Below are 5,268 nucleotides of genomic sequence, written 5' to 3'. Positions count from 1 at the left end.
GCGCACACACGCAATACCCAGAGGACCGCTGAGGACCTGAGAGAGCCTCATTCAGTCCCTTTAGTCTCTTGAGGGGGCGGGGGGGGGGGAGGTCCATCTTTCTCACGGAAGAGGGAATGGCAACCCACTTTAGTGTTCTTGCCTGGAGAATCCCATGGTCAGAGGAGCCTGGTAGGCTACAGTCCATGTGGTCGCTAAGAGTCCGACAGGATTGAGCTACTAACATTCACTCACTCATCTTTCTCAAGGATTGACTGCTGCTGCTGCCCTCCTGTCCCTCACATTGCACCACTTCCAACCTCCCCAAGACACACAGGACCTCTGCAGGAACTCAAGGACTTCACAAAGACTTGAAGGTGGGGGGCGGGGGACTGCCAGGGAAGATTTTTGTTTCTGGCCCATCCAGCTTTGGTACCGTGAATCCCTGACCCTGCCCTCCATCCCTAGGCCCTGGCCACGGAGAAACAGTCAGTATGAAGTGTGCATCCTTGGCAAAAAAGAATTCCTAAGCGCAGAGTTTTGGGCGATGAGGTGGGAGGGGGGCAGAGTGCTGCCCAGAGACCGCCAACCTGTTCCTAATGCCTCTATCATCCTGGTGGAACCAGAAGCCACTTCAGTGCAGCTCGCCTGCAGTCTGCCTCATGGCAGGGGTTTCATAGATTGATCAGTAACAGCAACTGCAAAGGGAAGGGCAAGCCTGGTCCCGGGGCCACCAGATCCCACACAGGCTACAATTTCCTGACCATACTCTGTAGATCATAGAAAAGCAACCAGACGGTTAGAAATGCTGGGTGGGTTTTATTGCCTGTTCACTCTGCAGGTGGCTAATTTTTTCCCCGCCACAGCTCTGGAAGATTCCATCCTGCCCTCACTCTGCCACCCCCACCTCCATTTTCAGACATGAAGTAAGCTTCCTTTGGCCTCACTTGCCTAGCGTGGCTTGGGCCGGTAGAGTTCGGCTGGAACCCTTCCCAAAGCTGCTAGGCCTGCAGGTCCTCTTTAGCTCAGGGGTGCGGGAAACTACCCGGCTGGACTTCTCCGCTGGGCGGAGAGAAGGCACAACAGACCCTTGGTGCAGCCTGGAGCTCCCCTAGCGCTGTTCTGGGAAGAGAATCAGGAGCGCCCTGGGGAAGAGAACAGCCCTCAGGGGCTTCTTCGTAGAGGACGGATTCAGGTTCCACCTCCTCCTTCCGGAATGTAGCTAGGGGATTTGGGGCGCACGAAGGGCCTTTTACCCGCTGCCCTTGTCTCCGGATTCAGGACTAGCATAGGGTCCTCGGGGGATGGAGAAAGGCAGTGGGATGGTGCAGGGCTCCTTGATGGCACCTCATCTCCGAGAACATGGGACCTGTGATATCATCCCCACCCCATCCCCTGGAGCCTCGGCATCCTGAGAACAGGCTCAGAGGCGTCCCACCCCACCTCCCAGAGCACGATGTCGCTGTGACGTCAGGGCATCCTCCCGCTGCCACAGTGATGTCACACAGGCCTCGGGCAGGAGCGCAAGGGCTCCGCGAAGCCTGCAGCGGTATCTCATTTACGTCCTTCCATGGCGTCACAGAGGGGCCACGCCTGGAGCAGTGACACTATGCTTCCACACTTCCCGGTCCCGCCCCTCAAATCCTGCCCATAAAGGCGCCAAGAATGGGTTGGTCCCCCAGCGACAGACTCTGCAGACTCGAAGGGTGCGCAGCTGCCCTTAGTGAAGGAGGATGCCCGGAAGCCTCTGCCTTTGGGATCCGGGTGGTTTGGAACAGTCGCCCTGCGCCAGGGTTTCAGGGAACCAACTGTCGCCCCGCCCACCTAGCCGGGTCCCTATCCACCCGCCTCTCCGCCCACTACGCAGGCCCGGCGCGCAGGCGCAGCTGGAACTCAGCGCCTAGAGTCGTGGGGCGCGGGAGCGCCGCTTTCACGCGCAGTGTCAGGCGGCTGCTGAGATACGTGCCCCACTTTCAGGGGTCACAAACTCCGGGTAACAGTGGCCCAGCGGACATATCCAGCCATTGGTACATGGGAGCACTAGAGATGCCGACGAGGAAGAGGGCATTTCTGGTTTAACGCTGGCTGGAGACTTTTGGAGTTCCTTTGGCGTTTCTCGAGTCCACCGCAGCCGAGTTCCTAAGGAAGTCCCGGGATTCCAGACGGCAGCGCTGGTGCGGCCTGGCCCCGCTCTAGATGAGAGAGTCCACTGCGTCCCTAGCCTTTTTGGGCCGGGTCTCTGAGGCAGAGGTCTGGGACTCCCCACCCCGGCGGAACTCTTAGGGGCACAGACCTGGTCACCCACCCTGTGCGTTCAGCCCAGCTTGGGGGGCCACTTCTAGGATCAAACTGGTGGTCGGGCCCAGTTTGCATAGGTTTCAGATGGAAAATTCACTAGGGACATGAGATTACTATCTCATGGAGATCAAACCTCTTGTCAGTGGCAGAGGATGAGTTAGAATCTGTGCTTCCTTTGTGGCCTGAAAATGCACTTCCAGCTTTGCCTGCCGCTCACAAGCTTTGAGCAAGGTCCCTAACACTTCTCTGAGCCTCGAGAGATGGGGGTAATACTCTTCCCACCTACCGCATTCGGTTAATGTAGAGGGCAAAGTCGTACATGTTTTCTGTCATTTATTCACTGCTTGAACCAAAACCTGGATCCTAGTATAATGCAGAACAACTCGCGCATTTACGAAGCAGCATGTAAAAGTATTATTAGAAATAATAACGCTTCGCAGGGTGCTAAAGTAGTCTGCCTGTCAAACTGCCATATTCCTGGATGAGTCTTTGTCTTCAGTTTATCATAGCCCGGGGATTTATCATAGCCCACTTTATCATAGTCCATTCATGAAATGGGTTGGAAAAAGAGTATCTGATTTGGACTATTGTTTTGTTTTTAAATAAACAACAGAATCTTATTTCTTACAGTTCTGGAAGTTGGAAGCCTGCGATTAGGCTGCCAGCATGTGGACTGGTGATCTTGAAGCCTTCCGGAAAACTTTGAAAGAAGCTTTTTTCTTTCTTTTTTTTTTTTTTCTGACTCCATGGAGACAAATAGATTAATCAGTTCACAGATTATGGTTATCTTTGGTTGAGAGAGGAAGTCAGGAGACAAATGTAAGTGCCCTGCTCACCACTCCTTTGAGGCATATGCTTAGGGAAGAAAAAAAATCACCCTGGGGCAGACTGCGGTGTGGGTCAGGGGCCTATGTATGTGACAGGTGTCACTTAATAAGAGTAGGGATATTTCACTCTGCAAACACCTCCCACTATAGTCTTCTTCGGATCTGTGCTTCCTTTGGTTTGTGTTGGAGTGTCCTAGCCTACAGAAAAGCTTGTCGCACAATAGTATTATAGGGACACATTTGCAGGAATGTTTCTGTCACCCAGCCACCCAAGCCCTGGCCATCTGCTGCGATTTTTTTGAACATTGTTTTATTTGAAGTATAGTTGATTTACAATGTTGTGTTAAGTTCGGCTGTATGGCAAAGTGATTCAGTTATATGTATGTATATTATCATTATTAAAATCATATCATTTTAATATTCTTTTATTATGGCCTATCATTGGATACTGAATATAATTCCCTGTGCTATACAGTGGGACCTTGTTGTTTATCCATTCTGTTAACCCAACCTCCCACTCCATCCCTCCTCCAACCCCCTCCCCCTTGGCAACCTCAAGTTTGCTCTTTATGTCCCTGAGTCTGTTTCCATTTCATTTGTGTCATATTTTAGGTTTCACGTATACATGATATCACGAGGTATTTGTCTTTCTCACTTACTTCACTTAGCATGATAATATCTAGTTGCATTTACTGCTGCAAATGGTATTATTTCATTCTTTTTATAATGGTTGGGCAGTATTCTGTTGTGTATTTATATATATGCTGCATCTTCTTTGTCCATTCATCTGTGCTTCCATTCTCAGCCATTTTTCCTGACCAGTGCTGGTTCCAGCTCCTGCAATAAGAATATAAAAGGACATAAAAGTGGGATGGTTTGAGATGGATGAAAGATCGGATAAATCAGTTGAGAGTATTGTTTTTCCTTTCTAGACACTTCGCTGGCTCTTAGTAGCTCAGCCATCTCTGGGGAGGGATAAAGTGTAATTAATTTATTTTTAATGTTTGGTTTGATTGAACTCTTCTGCTAGGGAGATAAGATAAGGAGTTTTGTCATGACAAGTGCAAGGATGGATTGCTTTTTGTCATTCGCAGGAGTGGGTACCACTTGGAGCCTATAAGTAGATGGTCGCATGAGATGAGAAACTTTGCAAGAGACGTGAAAGAAAACTAGAGGAGATGAGGCAGGAATGGCTAGATCTTTGCCACTCCAAGAACCAGGGAGGGACAGTGAGCTTCCGGAGAATATGGGCCTTGTCTTGAATGATGAGATGTGCTTGGGAGATTGGTTCACTTCTTACTGACTTGGGTCGGGAACTGAGCGTCTTTGTGCAGAGTTCAGAGTGTCTGCAGTATCTCACAGCGTATGTAGCTCCTCCTGTAGGTCTGCAGTAAGCCAAGAACCAGCGCAGATGTGGTGCCCTGGCTGTCAGGAGCAGTCTCCATGGTCTTGTCATGGCAGAGATCAACTGGTATTGAAATTCTTGACCAGATACTCTAAGGCAGATCTGATGGCTTACAGGGTTCCTGTCAAAAGAAGGAAGAGGAGGGAGAAGAAAAGGGGGGAGGGAAGAAAGCAGGAAGGAAGGAAGATAGAAGAAAGCAAAAGCCTTCCTAGAATTAAAAAAAAAACAAACCAAAAAACCAGTTCTTGCCACCTGTCATAGCGATCTATGCATCATAAAATCCATTTTTTTAAATGATAAGGTTCATATCTTCTGTTTTCTTTTTTTAATTTTTCAATTTCCTTGTCGATTACTTCCTAACTTTGATACTTAATGTGTTACAAATTCCCACCATAATGGTAGAATTGTTGTTTTCTCATTATATTTTATATATACACCTACCATGATGGTAGAATTATTTTCTTACTGTAGTTTTAATATATATATTTTTTCCCCTAAAAATAAATATACCCCAAATATTTTCAATATATATAAATGACTCAAAATTCATTTTACTCAGCACCACCACATTTCTCACTACTCCTAGGCCTCAGCTGTTCACATAAAGGGCATTAACTCCTTTAAATTTTGGGTTCAGTTCAGTTCAGTCGCTCAGTCATGTCCGACTCTGCGACACCATGGGCTGCAGTATGCCAGGCCTCCCTGTCCATCACCAACTCCCAGAGTTTACTTAAACTCATGTCCATTGAGTCAGTGATG

At 48.8% G+C, this 5,268-nt stretch overlaps 1 long non-coding RNA gene across 1 annotated transcript; it reads left to right on the top strand.

Annotated features, from left to right (window-relative positions):
* The first annotated feature begins 1,868 nt into the window (after positions 1–1,868).
* On the top strand, positions 1,869–3,522 carry LOC132659382 (uncharacterized). Its single transcript, XR_009599751.1, has 2 exons — positions 1,869–2,153; positions 2,908–3,522. It is a non-coding gene; the product is annotated as an uncharacterized LOC132659382 (long non-coding RNA).
* The last annotated feature ends 1,746 nt before the right edge of the window (positions 3,523–5,268 follow it).

The sequence above is a fragment of the Ovis aries genome, chromosome 3 (assembly GCF_016772045.2).
Source record: "Ovis aries strain OAR_USU_Benz2616 breed Rambouillet chromosome 3, ARS-UI_Ramb_v3.0, whole genome shotgun sequence".
NCBI lineage: Eukaryota > Metazoa > Chordata > Mammalia > Artiodactyla > Bovidae > Ovis > Ovis aries.
The sequence above is the reverse complement of the archived record's forward strand: the minus strand, read 5'-3'. Positions and strand labels throughout refer to the sequence as shown.